General features: G+C 36.1%; 1 long non-coding RNA gene across 1 annotated transcript in view; it reads left to right on the forward strand.

Moving 5' to 3' along the window:
* Window positions 1-949: 949 nt before the first annotated feature.
* Window positions 950-20,290, forward strand: part of LOC116085299 — a 26,658-nt gene continuing 7,317 nt past the window's right edge. Inside the window, exon 1 of the long non-coding RNA XR_004116485.1 lies at window positions 950-979. This is a non-coding gene — a long non-coding RNA (uncharacterized LOC116085299). The remainder of the gene's footprint in view (window positions 980-20,290) is intronic.

A 20,290-nucleotide genomic window follows, 5' to 3' on the forward strand; every position in this document is an offset into this window, starting at 1 on the left:
ATCTATCTATCTATCTATGTATCTATCTATCTATCATCTGTCTGTGTTTCTATGTCTCTGTGATGTGCATGTTTATGTGGGGGGGGTGTATGTTCATGCTATAGTACACATATGGAGATAAAGGGCTTACTTTATGAAGTCAGATCTTTCCTCCACCTTTAGTTTTTCATGATTGCTTCAAGTCCCTTTACCTCCTGAGATATCTTCCCAACCCCATAACTCAATTTTATAAGAAGATTAAATTATTCAATTGCCTAAATGAAGAACACAGTAAAGAAATGGTTTTTGGAAGATTACCCTGTAAGTTGAGTTCAGAAGAGAGCTTGCTCACTCTTTACCTTGAAAAGTTGTGCCAAGTTGAATGGGTCCCCTCAGTTTGACAGTTGGGAGAACCATGTCCTTAGCTTTAATGTCTTCTTTTATATAGTGACAATCTCTTCTCATCCTTTTCCACTGACAATCAACCTCAGATTTTTACTTATTTTCTGGAATAGTCTACACTTTGATACCAGGCCCCCATTCTAAAAATTATCCTACCTCTAAAATATCTCCTTAGACTATTTCACTAATTACCAAGCTCTAGGTGATTGCACTTTACAAATTTACCTCTGCAGGGCAGCTTTCACTTGGCACTTAGGACTGAATCCAAATTGTACCCTTGAGGCTTCTGTGCCTTAGACTATGCCAAACTTCCCAGTGTATTTCCAGCTTTTCTTTGTCTTCATCAATCCTGGTCTTCATTCTCAGACGTTAGGAAAAAAATGATTTCTCATTTTGCAGCCCTTGCTAACTCTCATCTACTGAAAACACAGTATTTGAGGTCCTTTACACTGCCTGAAACAGTATACCTAAATAAGCCCTCAGCTCACTGCATGGTTTCCATTATGACACACTGCTTTTTGCCATGCAGGGTAGGGTCAGCACACACAGAGTTACTCATTCAAGATCTGAACTACTTCTGAACTACTGAACAACTTCTGTAAGCTACTTTTAAAGAGATACAAATGACAATTTATGTTATTCAGGACATCTTGAATGTTTACCACAAGTCACTGCATTGAGGGTTTGCTCCCATGAGGGTGCTCTGGGTGAATCTGTGGATATACATAAAGAGGCATCCTTTGGAAAGTTTTTGGTGGTCTAGAGATGAGCTCTCTAAGGGGATTATGGATCCTGGCTGATCTGCTTTCTTACTGTGCATTGAAAACTTTGGTCTGTATATTCTCTGCACCATGGCCATATAGTATGTTTGCTACAGGCTCAAAGCAGTCAGTTTACTTGATCTATACTGCTCTACACAGCTGTGAGAATAATCCCTTTTCACAGTAAGTTAGTTGTTGCCAGGATTTCTTAATGGTGATAGAAAGGTAACTATTTTGTCATACTGTTTTATCTCTACTACTTACTTCACAGCAGCTTTATTTTACATAACATTGATAAATGATTGGATGACTCATAACTAACAGAGAAATGACACAGCTCTAAATGAAATGGTAGAACTTGAAGCAATTCTATTATTTCTAAGGAAGAGAAGGAGTATGCTTTTATTTTCTGACACAATGGGCTATGTTAATTGGATTAAGTATAAAAATTCATTTTTGTAAGAGTTGAAAAATCACACCAAGATCTCAGTGATGAAACTATGGCTAGAGATGTATATTTGGCAATCATTTGCATGAAAGAAAAGTGACAGTTGAAATACTAAAATTAGTTAAAATTGGCAAAGAAGAAACAGAGGAGTGAATGTCAGATTTGGGAATGCTCCCTCAGAGAGAGTGAGAGTTTGAAGGGAAGCCAGAAAAGTAAAGCATGGGGGGAGGGACAGAGGAGAAGAAAAAATTAACACTAGGTTTGTATTAAAAGGTGAATGTTACCTTCAAGGGATGTAATTTCTTCATATGTTCACATTAAGTCTGCCAATTCCTGCGTTTTAATATCAATCACTTCTTTTAAGTAGCAATACATGTTGGGAGGTTAACTATTCTCATGTGGCAGTTAGTCTTGAGCCATTAAACCTCCTGATATTTTCACATTGATTAGACATAAGTAGCATTGGAGTTATTTTCCCTAGAGACAGTATTTTGTTTGTTCATTTAAGATGTATTAGAATTATAAAATCCAATCCATTGAGGATCTATGACATTTATGTAAAATTAATGGGACTTTATAAAACCCTGCCTGAAATAAGGCTCATGGACATTGGTAATTAGAAGTATCTAATAAAGACTGGGGTGAGGTTGGAAAAAAAGCAGTGTTGAAAAAAGAGAAAAGCTGGTGTTATAAAACATTTTAACAGCAATTATCCAATGTAGAAAATTAATCTAAAGGTCAATAAATATGCCTAAGACATTAGATGAGATGAAGAAATTACATATAAGAGGTAGGAATGGATATGTTTGGGAAAGAAGCAAGGAGTGTGCTTCCAATTATTAAATAAACAATACATGATTGGATAGAAAAATAGGTATTTTAAAATCATTTCTCAGCTATAGGGAATTTTGAATTCATACACACATGAAAGAACCATGAAAATATAAACTGTGCTTCTTCTACTGGTATGGTAGTCATGTTCATGTTAGGTTGCCTGGCAATTTCTTTAATCAATCTAGCAATGATCTTTCCAAAGTATTACCTTACTTTATCCTTTCTAGAATCAGTTTTTTTCAAAACCACTCTTCAAAAAAAAAATGTTTCTATCTTTATTCCCTAAGCCTTCCATTCTCAATGTGTGATTTTAGTTCACTAATCTCTTTCTAGCCATTTCTGATCTACCATGAGCCTAGAGAATTAAGAGAAGTAAGACAATACTTAAATCAATATTCTTCAAAATTGAACATCACTTAAGATTTATCATTATACGTGATTAATTTCTCCATTAACTTTTAATTTAAGTATCTAAATTTTATACTTTTTTAAGTTTATACACATAAGTCTACTATTGCAAAGTATTTGCAGATAAAAATCTTGATGTTTGCCTCATATCAAATGGTCTGCATTGATCTTTTCCACTGTCAAATCTCTGCTAGTGGTCCACTAGCTTTGTGTAATACAGCCTGTATCTTCTTTCATATTTTTCAATATTTGAAGAATTTAAAATATAATTCCTTATATTTCAGATGGAGATAAAAAATGTTCTCTGATATCCATTATCCCATTGTATCTTTCATTGTCAGAACATAAATACTTTGCTATGGGCAGGATATTTCTGTTTCTTTGGCAGTTAGGAGGAGCCATACAGGTACATATATTTCAGACCATAGGAACATATATTTTTAGATGCTGTCCTTCAAAGCATCTACAAGCTAACCAGTAGCATTTACCTAGTTCAAGGTCACCAGTGCCTTAGAAAAATGGTGGAAAAGGACATTTATAAGACTCTGTCTCTGAGTTACCATGTAGACTACAACAAGATCCTGCAATCTGACATACTCTCATGTCACAAGAGAAAGAAACATATTTTTATGCCATCTATTTCATGTATGGCACATCTTACACATTCATTCTTACCACAAAAAAATGGATTTTTAATCCTGAATATGGGATCTAATGGTATATCTAAAATATGTGGCACTGACATAAAAGACAAATGATAGATTAAAAAGAAAGAAATATAGCAATCGGGGAACCAGCAATTCATATTCTGCTCTACAAATATATCAAATGCACACTTACCTCTGGTAAGTTGGAAGACAGGGTGCATACATGGTAGAGAGATGCCTGTGCATAGTTCAAAAGGGAATGATTTAGAGAGTGGTAGCTCTTTTAATATGTATTATCTGCATCATGCTATTCTTACCAAGTATTATGCAGCATAAATGTGTTCATTAAAATTTGAGATGTTATAAGTAGAAATTGGAAGAAAAAAAAGAAAATAGAAGTCCTTGGAGTGCCTTAGCCTGGAAGATATAATATAATATAATATATATAATAATATAATATATAATATAATATAATATTATATTATAATAAATATATATATAATATATATATATATATAATAAAATAATATAATATATAATATAATATAATATAATATAATATATATAATATAATATAATAAGATATAATAGCTTATGAGCTATTCTTAGGCACAAAGATACATTTACACCTTTCTCAAAAGCCCTCTTTAAAGACTTCTCACCTGGGTGAAAGAATCCTCTGCTGTAAAATCTGGTTCAGGGGATTGCTTTCCAAATAGAGTATTTTATAGAGCCAGAGGATCGATAACCAACACCATAATGACAGAAAGAGAGCTAGGGTCAGCAAAGGCAGCATAAGGTATCAGCATTTAGAGGAGTTCCATAGCTAATAAAGTAGCAAACTAGAATGATCAAGGCCCGCTTAAGATTTTATTACTGAGGGAAGTGTCAGTCCCAGGTGTGTGGTAGAACAGGAAAGTGATTCCTGGAACCAGAGCTTGACAAGCAGCAGTAATCATCACCAGCCCTGAGATCCTAGACAGGGATTCATGGTCTGCATATGGCAGGACTGTTTTGCTGGTGTGGACCATTTTGGAATTCATAGTACTACATTTTTGGGTTATCTTTGTGATAGAAACTTAATTTCACAAGTATACTAGGTTTGAAATTCTATGGCTTCTTAAATCTGTGCACTACCTTAGGACTTTATTTTCTAAAATAATTTTTATCACTTGTCTCTTAACAGTACCTTTCCAGAGATTCATAGAAAAATCCTAAAGCGCTTTGATTTTTGAGTGTCCCAACTATTCAACAATTGTGTGTTAGTCAGATTCCTATTACTATGATCAAAATAAACAGGAGAAGCAAAAGGTGAAAAGATTTATTTTTACTCTTGGCATTCTAGGCTTTATCAAGGAAAGTTTTCTGCTTTCCTTTGGCTCTTTAGTGAGGCTGAATGTGGAGGGAAGATGGGCATTTGGTAGAGATGATTATTCACACGATGTTATAAGGAAATGAAAAGAGAGAGCAAGGGCTAGTGGTCCTAACATCTCCATGAACATGCATGGATTATCTACCATATGTCCCCCTCCTGATCTTTTTCATCTATTCCATAGTCTCCATCAGCTGAAAACCAATAATTCAACACATCATCTTTTATGGCACATTCCATACCCAGATTCTCTGCTCCTCTCTCTCTCTCTCTCTCTCTCTCTCTCTCTCTCTCTCTCTCTCTCTCTCTCTCTCTCTCTCTCTCTCTCTTTCTCTCTCTCTCTCTCTCATGTATGTATGTGTGTTTGTGTGTGTGTGTGTGTGAGAGAGAGAGAGAGAGAGAGAGAGAGAGAGAGAGAGAGAGAGAGAGAAAGCCAGTGCTTGGATTGAATGTACAGAGTTGAATTAAGCACCCAGGATTTCAGTGACTCCTGTGTATTGAGAGACTCACATTCGTTATTCAAGTAACATTGAATATAGTGTAGATAGACTATCATAGAAATAGAGGCTCAAGCATTTCCCTGGCATGTGTAAAATCCTTTCTTCAGTCATCAGTTCCAAATGAAAACCAAACAAAACACATAGATCCAGATTTGTCATTTCTGCAGGATGAGGCGCTGGACTTCCTCTCTACCCTTTGCTTGTGTTTTTATTCTTTGCTTCTAGAAAATAGTAAAATTTGTCCTTGTATTTAAACATTTTATCTAATTCTCTAGGTATGTCTTTGAGGGACAAATTTCCCCATACAATCAATCCTCCTTTCTGTTTAGGAGCTGTCATAGAAAAGAAAACAATACAGAATTCTTGTAGATACACCTCAAATTTAAAGAAATGCACCCAAGGAGTGATGAAGGAGGCTATGGTGATTAAAAATGCTGTATCTAACAAAATAAGATCAAAGACATCCAGGAGTGTAAGAGATCATTCGAAAGCTAAATGTAAAGAGACAGAAATGTAAATTACAATGGAGGAAGGATACCAGGAGTAAATGATATCAGGACTAAGGGGTACAATGAGCATCTAGAAAGAATGGCATTCTAGTTACATTACCATGGAGTTGTTGAGCAAAACAATGATTCAACTTTGAAGTAAATAAGCCCCAAGCCACATGAAAATTCTTGGTATTTCTCCACTACAAATTTTACAAAAAGAACCATTGTAATATAGAGTTTTAGTTGATGTTTTTTTGGGGTTTTGTTTTTGTTTTGTTTGAGACCAAGTTTTTTTATGTAGCCTTGGCTGTCCTTGAACTTGCTCTGTAGACTGGGCTAGTTTTGAACTTATACTCCTGCCCTGCCTCCCAAGTGTTGAGAATAACGTTGTGTGCTGTCATTACCACCCAACTAATATATACTTCTTAAAGTAAAATGAAAGTGAAAAATGAAAGAACTCCACTCATGTAAAATCAATAAAGCACACTGTCATACAAAACCACATTTTTATAGATACAATCTCATACCACCCATTATTTTATGGCAGTATCAACATAAAAATATAGATAGGAGAAAACAAAGAGTTGAGATAACTAAAGACCTGTTGTGGGTCTTGCATTATTTGGAAAAGAATAGGTTACAATTTGTTCAAATTTACAGAAATTAGAAAAAAAATTCTCTATGTTATTACAGACTGCCACATAAAAATAGGAAATAAGAATAACAAAAGCCAGGTAGTTACTTCTGGAGGCACCTGATATCTCGCTCCTGGCCTCATTCAGAGAAACCTGTTTCTTTGATACCTCTCTGTCTTACAAACACCATTATTTAATACTATGGTACAAAGATGTGAATCCAAATCCTTGTCACGGTATACACAGTCCTTGAGCTACACTCTGGGTTACTATGCTTAACACAAATAGAGTATGCTATAAACAGGTGTGGGTGTCTGTCTTTGGATTTCCAAAGCTCTGTAATATATGTAACAGTGTTGCTGAAGACTCAAATCGTCTTCTTTTATTTTAAATCCTATCACTGAACAAAAATAGAGCTTTCGACTTCAAGACCTTAAGGTGTAATGCCCAAAGCCTACGATTTGTCTATGTGAACACCCTAGGAAGGGAGATCATGTCCTTTTATTGAAAGAGTTGTGTTTTATCTGAAGTATGCTTTCTGCAATACCTAACATTTATTATGCTTTAGTTTGAGTTAATTCTACATGATAAAACTCCCGTGACACTGTGACTGTGACACCTAGAGCATGGAAAATCAAATGAGGCCATAAAATCTGGCTTGTTCAATATATATTAAAAGAAAAATGTGCTAAGCAAGATTTTCAATTGTATGTCTTATTGTGTAGAAATTTTGAAATTGTTAAGAGGGTTATAATTGGTAAACTTAAGAAAGACAACTCTTGGAAAATGATAAAACAAATATGGAAAATGTACTTTAATTAATTCTGAGACAATAAAAGGGAAAAACCAAGGCCAATGTTTTTTTGGCTGGAAACTTTGGTGATGAAGGTATCACATCACTTCATAGTTTGTAAAGGAAATTTTTTGATGACTATTCTTTGAATAGACTGAAGTTACTCTTTGTCTTTACCATATCTTACCAATACATTTTTGATGTTTGATTATTTATTTCCTTTCCTGCCTAGATAACACCTTTATTTTAAAATTTCTAAGTACTTTGCATTAGGATCTCCTAATACAGGTGAATTAATATGGGAAGCCTGGATGTAGTTAGAAATGTGATTTCCCTGTTGCCACTTCAAAAGTCTGGTAATGTTTTTCAAGGTTCACTCATGATTGCTTGGTCCACCATCCAATAGGAACTAGGACCCAATATTTGGAAAAACTTTAATTACTAACCTGTAGAATGTTGGTATGGACTCTTTTGTTCACCATGCTTTTCTTCTTCCTTGTGTTCTAAAATATCCTCTGTGACAAACATAAGTAATAAATAAATTTGTAAATATGAAGCTGTGTCTATTAGATTATATAGCTCTTTCAAAACCAAGCAATGCTTGTAGCATATTTAATATTTGTTTTTTATTATTTATTCATTTTACATCCTGATCACTGCCCCCTTCCAGTCAAACCTTTCAACAGTCCTTCCCTCCACTTCTCCCCTTCTCCTGTGAGAGGGTACCCCACCCTCGCATCCCCTCATGCTGGTAGGGGATCAAGTCTCTGCATGGGTAGGTGCATGCACTCCCACTGAGGCCAGACTAGGCAGTCCAGCTGGAAAAATATATTCCACAAACAGGCAATAAGTTTGGAATAGCCCCTGCTACCTTTGTTTGGGACCCACATGAAGACCAAGCTGTGCATCTGCTACATATGTGTGGGGAGGCTTAGGTCAAGCTTGTGTATGCTCTTTGGTTGGTAGTTCAATCTCTGTGAGCCCCAAAGGTTCAGGTTAGTTGATTCTTTTGTTCTGCCTGTTTAGTTCCTATCCCCTTAGGGCCACAATCTTTCCTTCTATTCTTCCATAAGAGTCCCCATCCCCCATCCAGTGTTTGGCTGTGGGTGTCTGTTTCTGTCTAAGTTAGCTGCTAGGTGGAGCCTCTCAGAGGACAACCTCCGGTCTGAAAGCATAACAGAGTATCTTTGATAGTGACAGGGATTGGTGCCTGCCTACGAAATAGGTCTGTTTATTAGTTAGTCATTTCCTCATTCTCTTCTCCATCCCTCATCGCTGCATCCGTGTAGACAAGATAAATTTTGGGTTGAAATTTTTGTGGGTGGGATGGTGTCCCTTTCTCTCCCCTTGGGTTCCAGCTTGCCTACAGGAGATGGCCTCTTCAGGTTCCATATTCTGAATGCTAGAATTCACAGCAAAGGTCACCTTCATTGATTCTTGGGTGCCTCCCTTATTCTAGCTCTCTGTCATGTCCTGGAGAACTCCCCACTTCCCCACCACACTAAGTTGCAGATTCCCATTTATTCTCATGGCCATCTTGTCATATTATCTGTTCCTCTCCATACCTCATGCTCTTCCCTCCATCCATTTACCTCTTATGACTATTTTATTCCCCCTTCTAAGTTAGATTCAAGTGTCATCTCTTGTGACTTCCTTCTTTTTTAACTTCTTTGTGTCTGTGGAGTGCAGCATGAGTACCCTGTATTTTATGGCTAATAGTCACTTAAAAGTGAATATACCATGTCTTTTGGAACTGGGTTACCTCATTCAGAATGATATGCTCAAGCTCCATCCGTTTGCCTGCAAAATTCATTATGTCTTTGTTTTTAATAGCTGAATAATATTCCATTGTGTAGATGTACCACATTTTCTTTATCCATTATTTAGGTGAGGGACATCTAGATTGCTTCTAGTTTCTGGCTATTACTAATAAATATACTGTGAACATAGTGGAGCATCTGTCTTTCTGGGATGGTAGGGCATCTTTTGAGTATATGCCCAGGAATAGTATAGCTGTGTCTTGATGTAGAACTCCTCCAAGTTTTCTGAGAAACTGCTGAATTGATTTCCAAAGTGGTTGTACAAGTTTGCAATCCCACTAGGAGTATAAGAGTGTTACCCTTGCTCTCTATCCTTGAGTTTTCTATCTTAGCCATTCTGGGTTGTTTGGGTTGTTGGTATCTATATTCTTGAGTTCTTTATAAATTTTGGATATTAGGCCTCTGACAACAATAGGGTTGGTGAAGATCCATTCATAATATGTAGATTGACACTTTATCCTATTGACAGGTGCCGTTACCTAACAAAAAAACTTTTCAGTTTCATGAGATACCATGTATCAATTGTTACCTTAGAAACTGAGCCATTGGTGTTCTGTTCAGGAATTTGTCTCCTCTACTGACTCATTCAAGGCTATTTCCTACTTTCTATTCTATAAAATTTAATGAATTTGGTTTTATGTTGAGGTCCTTGATCCACTGGACTTCAGTTTTGTTCAGGGTCAGTTTGTACTTTTGTATATTTAGACATATAGTTATACCAGCGCCATTTGTTGAAGATGTTTTTTTATTTCCAATTGTATGGGTTTGGCTTCTCCATCAAAAATCAAGTGTCCATCGTGGTGTGAATTTATTTCTTGATTTTTGATTCTACTCTATTGATCTACTCTACAGAAACATGTCTGTTTCTGTACAAATACCATACGATTTTTATCACTATTGCTCTATAGTACAGCTTGAGGTCAGGGATGGTGATTCATCCCAATATTTTTTTATTGTTCAGGATTGTTTTGGCTATCCTGTGGTTTTTTGTTGTTGTTGTTGTTGTTGTTTTAACCATATGAAATTGGGAAGTGCTATTTCAAGTTCTATAAAAACTTGTGTTGGAATTTTGATGGGGATTGCATTGAGTCTGTAGACAGCTTTTGGTAAGATGATCAATTTTAATATATGCAAACATTCATCCTCTGTCCTTTATTGTACATGTAGTTACTTCAAATTTGTGTCATCCAGACCTTCCCAGAATGATACATTGTAACATAAAATTGTGAGATTGAAAAAATAGCTCTATCTCTTCTAGATTGCTTCTAGTATAGTTTACCCTAGGGTAGTCTATCATTTGTTCAGGAAACAAAATTAAATCATTATGCATTCAACATGTAATATAAATCCCTATATGTTTATTTTTATTTTTAATTTTTAATTGGATATTTTAATTATTTACATTTCAAATGTAATCCCTTTTCCTGGTTTCTCCTTCAAAACCCCCCAATCTCATCCTTCCTCCCCCTGCTTGGATGAAGGTGCTAACCCATCCACTCCCATCTCCCAGCCCTGACATTCCCCTCAGTTGAGAATTCTTTGTTTAGCTCTATACCCTACTTTAATGGGGGTTATTTGGTCCTCTGGAATCTACCTTCTTGAGTTCTTTATATATAACTGGATATTAGACCTCTATTGTATGTAGGAGTGGTAAAAGATCTGTATGACAAGAACTTCAAGTCTCTGAAGAAAGAAATCCAAGAAGATATCAGAAGATGAAAAAAACTCCCATGCTCATGTATTGGCAGTAATAATATAGTAAAAATGGCCATCTTGCTGAAAGTGATCTATAGATTCAATGCAGTCCCCATCAAAATTCCAATTCAATTCTTCATAGAGTTAGAAAGAGAAATTTGCAAATTCATCTGGAATAACAAAACAAAACAAAACAAAACAAAACAAAAAAACAGGATAGTGAAAGTCTCAACAGTCTCAACAGTAAAAGAACTTCTGGGGGAATCATCAAGCTGTATTACAGAGCAATTGTGATAAAAAAAACTGCATGGTATTGGAACAGAGACAAGTAGGTAGAGCAATGGAATAGAATAGAAGACCCTGAAATGAACTCGCACACCTACAGTCTCTTGATCTTTGACAAAGGAGCTAAAACCATCCAGTTGAAAAAAGACACCACTTTCAACAAGTGATGCTGGTTCAACTGGAAGTCAGCATGTAGAAGAAAGCAGATCAATTGATTCTCATCTCCTTATACAAAGCTCAAGTCTAAGTGGATCAAGAACCTCACATAAAACCAGATACACTTTAACTAATAGAAGAGAAAGTAGGAAAGAGCCTTAAACACATGGACATGGGAAAAGTTCCCCACAGCTTATGCTCTAAGATCAACAATCAACAAATGGAACCTCATAAAATTGCAAAGCTTCTGTAAGGGAAAGGACACTGTCAATAGGACAAAACAACAACCAGCAGATTAGGTAAAGATCTTTACCTACATGTTTTTTAAATCAGAAAATATAGTAGTTAATTGAGAAAAATCTTCACAATGGGTGAACATTCCATGTGTAATTCATCTTTACTTCAACTCTTTGGCTTATTTGTCAAATCAGTCAATGCTATATATACACATCGCTTTAATGACAGTTATCACCTGGATCGTGTACAGGGCCTGCACAGGTCTGCATCAGATGGTTTCCTAGAGACGAAAGGAGAAGTGAATATCTGCACTCACCCTTAAATCAAAAGCTATTTTCAATTGATAACCACTTGCAAAGTAATATTTAGTTTTCTCCAAGGAAGTATCGCTACTAAAACAAAGTACTCTTGTAGACTGCTTGCGCATCTATAGATGGCCAACAGAAAACAAAGTCAGAGGCATCAATGGAAGTTCCTTGTGCCATAATGTAATTACAGGGCCTCTATTATTGTTGTTTTAATTTTGTTGTATTTTTTATTTATTTTTTTATTTAATGTCTTTATGGTATTCCTGATTGTGTGGATGAGTGCTATATATCTCTGTTTCATGTGCCTTTTTTTGCAGTCTCTTTTCTTCCTGTCTGTTAGATTTGTCCTATGCTAATGCATTAATTCTTGTTCTATCTCATTACATATTATTTTGTTATTACCCCTGAGAAACCTGTTTTATTTTTTTCCAGTGAGACATTGTAAGGTATAGATTAAGATGGGAGAGGCAGATGGAGGAGAGCCTGTAGTCAGTATATATTATGTGAGGAGAAAAAAAAAGTTATATAATGAAAGAAAAAATATCATAAGACATACTTTAGAATTTGACAATGTAAATGATGGGAATTAGAGGATAAAACTAAATTTACCAAACATGAATAAATCAGGAAGAAAAGGTTCCTTATACAATGATTTATTAAAGTTGTAGAGGCAATATTGAATTGGTTTCTGATGCCTGGCATAAGAAGAAAAGATGGTATTATGGAAGATCTATAGAATTTATTGTCACAAACTTCTCAGAAGTCAGAAGTAAGTGAGTAACAAATTGGAGAGAAGAACTTGGGGTATTTCATTTAGAATCAATTGGCTACCAACCCAAACATACTTCAAGAAAGCCATTCAGCATTCTGAACTATTCAGCATGTGAACCATTCGGTCATAGAGTTATAGCACTAGAACCTGTTCTGATTGTCTTGTTCTCCTTAGATTGGCAGTATAACTATTACAGCCTTGGTGAACATTAATACCCTGAATGTACGTAAATCAGTGAAGAGATATTTCAACTATCAGTTATTTTAATAAAAAGGAATTACCCATATTCAGCTGCAGACTGGATAGACAATACCAAAATCAATAATAACAATTACAACAACAACCACCAAAAGACTGTCTCCTATTGAATCAAGACTGCTTAAAATTAAAGAATAGTTGTAACTCTCCATCTCACAGCTGTCTCCAAGCCTGTAGATTGACAAGCGTAAAGTTGGGGTGTAAAGTTTCACACTGTTAACTAATAGAGTTCTTTTTTCCAAAATGATGTTTTTCCATTCCAGCATAATTTTCTTCAGTCTGACTTGATTTGAATGGAGGTGTTCCCTTTCAGTGTTCATACTGACATTCAACAGTGCACAGATATTAGGAGGTGTTCAGTAAGGATGAAGACATATTTTTTTATTAGATGTTTTCTTTATTTACATTGCAAATTTTATCCCCCCCCCCCGTGGACCTCCCCCTCTTCGCCCCTCTCCCTGCTCACTAACCCACTGCTCCCACTTCCCTGTCCTGGCATTCCCCTACATTGGGGCATCAAGCCTTCACAGAACCAAGGGCCTCTCCTTTTATTGATGTCCCACAGGGTCACCCTCTGCTACATATGCTGCTGGAGCCATTAGTCCCAACCACTCTTTGGTTGGTGGTTTAGTCCCTGGGAGCTCTGGGGGGGGGACCGTTTGGTTCATACTGTTGTTCCTCTTATGGGGCTGCAAACCCCTTCAGCTCCTTGGGTTCTTTCTCTAGCTCCTCCAATTAGGACTTTCTTTCTTTCTTTTTTTTTTTAAGATTATTTATTTTATGTATATGAGTACAATGCAGCTGTCTTCAGACACTAGAAGAGCGCATTGGATCCCATTACAGATGGTTGTGAGCCACCATGTGGTTGCTGGAATTGAACTCAGGACCTCTGGCAGAGCAGTCAGTGTTCTTAACTGCTGAGCTATCTCTCCAGCCCCCCTGACTTTCTTAAAACATATTAAGTTGGTGGGTTTCTCATGTGCCCTCTTTCCTTTCTGCCATATGAGAGCAGAATCTCCAGAATATTGAAGGGGACAAAAGACCTCACTCAGGACTCACCAATGCTCCTAGAGCTTTGGTGGTGAACTTCCCAGCTCTCAGAAGATTGAGGAGTAAGAAATGTCATTTGTCAGTCCACCCCAGTCTGTGGAATTTTGTTATAGTAGTGTGAATACAGTAAAATATCTTATAACCTAGCTATAATTGTTTTTTCTCTAGCTTTCATCACCATTGATATTTATTGCCCTTGAAGCAATACATAAAATTCTAGAGAAATAAGGAGGGAGTGTTATTAACCTGCAATCTAGAGTTTGCATCCCCTTTGCCACATAAAGTGAAAAATGAGATGCTATAAATAAGAATATTTATTTCTGTACAGGTAAATAGTTTTTATATAGGAAGATAAGGTTTATTATTTTAAACTTTAACCACTTTGAAAGATATATTTAAATATCTTATTACTAAATATCTATTTGTTAAAATAAAAAAATGTGATCTTAGCCATTCTGACAGGTAGAAGGTGGAATCTCAGGGTTGCTTTGTTGATTTTTATTTCCCTGATGACAGAGGCTGTTGAACATTTCTTTAGATGCTTCTCAGCCATTCACAAAAGAACACACACAGTATGCACTCATTGATAAGTGGATATTAACCCAGAAACTTGGAATACCCAATATACAATCTACAAACCACAAGAATCTCAAGAAGAAGGAAGACCAAAGTATGGATACTTTGATTCTTCTTAGAATCTAGAACAAAATAACCATGGAAGGAGTTTCAGAATCAAAGTATGGAGCAGAGACTGAAGGAAGGATGGTCCAGGGACTGCGCCACCTGGGGATGCATCCCATTTTCAATCATCAAATCGAGACACTATTGTGGATGCCAGCAAGTGCTGGCTGACAGGAGCCTGATATAGCTGTCTCCTGAGAGGCTCAGCCAGTGCCCAACTAATACAGAAATAGAGGCTCACAGCCATCCATTGGACTGAGCACAGGGTTCCCAATGAAGGAGCTAGAGAAAGGATCCAAGGAACTGAATGGGGTTTGCAGCCTCTTAGGAGGAATAACAGTATGAACTAGCTAGTACCCTCAGAGCTTACAGGGACTAAAACACCAACCAAAGGGTAACCATGGTAAACCATGTTGGGGCTCATGGCTACAGCTACATTTGTAGCAGAAGATGACCTAGTTGGTCATCAATGGGAGGAGAGGCCCTTGGTCTTGTGAAGGTTCTATGTCCCAGTATAGGGGAATGCCAGGGTCAGCAAGTAGGAGAGGGTGTGTTGGTAATCAGCGGGGAGTGGGGAGGGAACAGGGGTTGTTTTTGGAGGGGAAACTGGGAAAGGGTTTCATTTGAAAAGTAAGTAGAGAAAATATCTAATAAAAAAAGAAAATTCTTTGTTTTGCTCTGTACCCCATTTTTAATAGAGTTATTTAATTCTCTGGAGTCTAACTTCTTAAGTTCTTTGTATATATTGGATATTAGCCTTCTATGGGATGTAGGATTGGTAAAGATCCTTTCCCAATCTGTTGGTTGTCATTTTGTCTTATTGACAGTGTCCTTTGCCTTACAGAATCTTTGCAATCCCAGTCACAAAGGAACACACATGATATGCACTTACTGATAAGTGAATATTAGCCCTAAATCTTGAAATACTCAAGATACAATTCACAGACCACATGAAGCACAAGAAAAAGGAAGACCACAGTGTGGGTGCTTCAGTCCTTCTTAGAAGGGAGAACAAAATATTCACAGGAGCAAATACAGAGACAAAGTATTGAGCAGAGACTGACCCATCTGGGGATCTATCCCATATACACTCACTAAACGCAGACACTATTGTGGATGCCAAAAAGTGCTTGATGGGAGGAGCTTGATATAGCTGTCTCCCGAGAGGCTCTTTCACAGGGAGGTGCTTGCAGTCCAGCATTGGACTAAGCATGGGGTCCCCAATGGAGAAGTTAGAGAAAGGACTGAAGGAGCTGAAGGGGTTTGTAACCCCATAGGAAGAACAATATTAACCAATCAGACCCCTCACAGCTCTCAAGGACTAGACCACCAAGGAGTACACAGATAGTCACAGTGACTCATATTGTGTAAAGTAAGATGGACTGATTCCCACAAGATTTTCTCTAACCTCCACATGAGTGATCTAGAATACACCCTCCAGATCCACAAGTACATAAATACAATTTAAAAAACTACTTCCTTATTGTTACTATTTCATGAATTCTGTATAACTTGATCAATATATATATATATATATATATATATATATATATCTTAGTAATGCTTTAAACCTTGAGAAGCAACTTAAGCTTTCATGTAGTTTTTGTGCAGTTACAAAATTGATGATTAAATCAATTTACAATTTATGAAAGACATATCTATCTGGAAGAAAACCACTTCTTAAAAATGCACATGTTTTTAATTAAGGCCTAGTGTCTGCTAATAGTCAGTTGCATAACAAAGGGCTCTTAAATAGGCTGATATTCCGTTGGAGAACTATTGTGAATTATTTAAATAGACTCAGGGTCATTTCAGAGACTTTAAAAGCAACGGGATGCGGAAATGACCAAAATAATGCAGAATGAGGAAAGTTTCCTCTGCCATTGAGACTATGACATGGAGAAAGAGAATACAGTCCAAATGATGTACTTACCCCAGAAACTGCAAATAACAAAGAAGGACATTCTTCAAGGAGTCAGTGGAGAGGAAAATAGTCATGCGGACACCTTAGTTTGATTGCAGTGAGGTCCCTTTTGACTTTACCGAAAAGCAAGACCTATTTCTAACAATTTGATTACTGGTAATTTCTTATTCCAGGGAACATCAAATGACATACAATGCACATCAGAACTGTTACGATGTTTATATTTTCCTATATAAGGAACTTCCTCATGAATTATAGAACATGTTCTTTGCACCTAAATATGACATACAGCAGGCCATATAGGCCATATCCTTTCGTACCTGAATTATCAATGTTTTCCTCCACCGCCACTTGTCTTCCTAAAGCATGTGGTCTCCCAGGTGGTCTTCAAGTACTACCTGCTCAAAATACACAAAAGGCACACTGAACAATCTATTACTCACTATAAATGATTACATTTGAATTCAAATTCACACAAGTAGGATTTTTTTTTTAATGTAAAATGTTTACTATTGCACAGTTAATTCTAGGGAAATGTGATTTTAATATTTGCAATGACCAATGGAATATTTGAGTTTTAGAATTATTAATCAGTTGTGATTGATATGTAAACACCAGAATTTTTGTTTTCAGAGACATTTGAAGCAAGCAAACAAACAAACTATAAAGCCATTAAAGTTCTCAATACACTGGAGAAAATCTCTCTGTGTTACATGGTGACTATTTTGATCAAGACTCTGTTGCTACTTACCTCTTGTGTATTAAAGCAGAATTTGTTTAAGCTGGAAAGATAATTCAACTCTTTCTAAGGATTTCAAACCTGTCTATAAAATAGGATGATTTAGTCTAAACAATATGTCATTATGTAGTGAAAATGCAGAGACTCTAAAGAGACTTTTCTTATCAGTTTGTGCCATTATTAACCTTGAAATTTGCATGATAAAGAAAAGTGTAATTAAATGAAAAGTGGATATCAACCTCTTGCCTGATGATTACCATAAGAAAACAATCAAGGGAAAATAAGACTGATAAACAGAGAACATTAACATTAAGGAGACGCAAATCATCCTGGGGAATAATTATCCATTCACAAACAGAAAAATAAAATACCAGAGACAAATGAGGAAATGAAAAAATGTCCAACAGTGCTGAAGGTGTGCTCTGCTTTTGTGGGATGCATCACCAGAGCTCCCTCAGATCTAAATGAAGGTTTGATTGGATTTGAAAAGATTTTTTTTTCTTTCAAAATACCTTAGGAGAGCAATCCACCTTTAAAAATCTATCCCTTGGAACAAAAGGAGCTGACTTACTTAAGTGTTTTTAATATCAAACTCAGAAAAATTTGCTCTTAACTGAGAGACATAAATATGAATTTAAATTCAACCATAAAAGAGAACAGAAAAATGATAACCCATCACTCTCTAACCAATTAGAATTTTTTCTTAAGTGGAGAAATTTTAATCAGGAGAAAATAAATTTCAGATATGCAAAATCCCAAATGACTCATTCCACAGTCAAAGCTGCTCTTTATAAATATAATTTATCTGTGAGACTAGGGTTGACATTCAGTTAAGAGATGTCTGTTCTATTGCTGTGAAGAGAAACCATGAACAAGACAAGTTTTATAAAAGATAGTATTTTCTATAAGGCTTGCTTACAGTTTCAGAGGGCAGTTCATTATTATCATGGCCAGGACCATGACAGCATGCATACCACTGATGCAGTAGCTGAGAGCTTTATATCTTTATTCACATGCAGCAGATAGAGAGGGAGTGACAGGGCTTGGCATGGGCTTTTGAAACCTCAAAACCCACCTCCAGTGACACAAGGCCATACCTTCTCAAATAAGTCCACAACTCCTTATCATTCCCAGAGAAAGCCAATAATGTGAGATCAACTATTCAAACATATGAAGCTATGTTTCATTCTCATTGAAACCCCCACAAGGGGATAACTGAAGACACTTTTTTATTGTTTTTTATTGTTGTAGTTGTATGGTTGTTGTTGTTGCTTTCCTGTCAAAAACCCATAGGAGAATAATCCACCTTTAAAATCTATCCCTTGAAACAAAAGGACCTGAATTTCTTGACTATTTCCAACATGGAACTCAGAACAATTTACTCTTGACTTAAGTGGATATGAATATGGATTTAGATTCAATCATTACAGAGAACAAAGAAATGGCAATCCACCACTCAGAATGGAGTAGAGAATCACTCAGTGTGGCCGTTTATGTTTCTGGAGGTTTGAGCTTTTGAGCCCCTCCAACTCTTCTGTTGTAATCACATCATCCCTACTCCTGTGATTAACTTCACTTCTCAGATCTGCATTAAAGACGGCAATTTTCTGAATGATCTCCCTGCCTTGTCTGGTCCCCTCTATAATTTAACTTAAAGAAATATTTAACAGATGTTTATGAATACTGACTTTTCCTCTTTGAGATCCAACGATAGCTCCCATGGTTAATATGACTTCCAGGATAGGTAGTACAAGAACTTCTTGTACTTTTCCAGTGATTTCAGTGTTTTCAGTTATCCCCTTTGGGGGTTTGAATGAGAATGTCTCCCATAGCTTCTTCATATGTACCTCAAGAACTTCCTGTACTTTTCCAGTGATTTCTTCATCAATTGTTCTGTAGAGCCAGTTGTATTTCCACGTTACCATACTATTTAGTGTCTCAATTCATTCACTACACTCTGATTAGATACAGCGTTTATTAATTTCTTTTTTTTTTTTTTACTGTGGCCTTGATTTTCATATATGTATTCTTTTTAGTTGCAGTCTTTTAGTCTGAGCTCAAGTGTTTCCTAGCTAGTGAGAACGTTATATCCATCCCTTCTTCGAAGCACAATGTTTCTGTGCTTTTGTAATGCCTTTTACATTTCTGGGTAAAGCTGAATGAGAAAACTTTGATTTCCCCACTACTCACCATACACAATTTATAAGGTCTCTCATGAACACTCTGCCCTTTCTGGAAAAAAAAAAAGATCTGATGCCCAGTAAAGCAGTCTCAACTTGCCAGTTATATAAATCAGGACATTGTTTCCAATTCCCTTTAGTTAATTGAGGCACCAGAGGGAGATTCCTTATCAGTGATGGGCCAAAGAGCAGGTAAAATTCCATGCCCCTCTAAAAAATATTATAATTGCATCATAGATTTTCATTTTGATTTCTGCACCTTTCAAATGGAATAACAATAAGAATTTACTAGACTTTAATGTAGGTTATGCAAATAGAAAATAACTAATAAAATATCTAGTTAGTAAGTAGTCTCTGGCTTATTTATATTAATTCTATCTACCTCACACACAGTTTTATCAGATGAGGAAATGTCTAAGAACTTTGCAAATTTTGACTGGTATATCATTGGCAACATTTTTTTAATGTAAAAATTAACTTTCTAAAGTAGCATATATAAATTATCACTAAAAAATACAGTGTTGGTTGTGGGACACAAGTCTGGCAATGCTAGCATATTATCTTATATTGTAAATTGTAAATCATTTATATGTTCCAATTAAAGTATTCAATTTCAAATATCTTTGTTGTGGCTAGACTAAACAAATGAAGATTTTCTCACATTGCAGACTCCATAGAATATGAATTTCTTTTTTTTTTTTACTATGCTTTACAGAACTTCGATTTGAAGAAATTTTAGAAAAATTATCTAGAATTGAGAATAAACAAATTAACACACTGATATAGATATCACTTTGTTTGTTAATCCATTGATTGATTGATTGATTGATTAGAAAACAGACTGAAGACAAACTTTCAAAAAAATGCTTCCAGGGAAACAGTGACTCATTTTTCTCCACCACGTTTGACGTTTGC

The sequence above is a fragment of the Mastomys coucha genome, unplaced genomic scaffold, assembly GCF_008632895.1.
Source record: "Mastomys coucha isolate ucsf_1 unplaced genomic scaffold, UCSF_Mcou_1 pScaffold9, whole genome shotgun sequence".
In the NCBI taxonomy this organism is placed as follows: domain Eukaryota; kingdom Metazoa; phylum Chordata; class Mammalia; order Rodentia; family Muridae; genus Mastomys; species Mastomys coucha.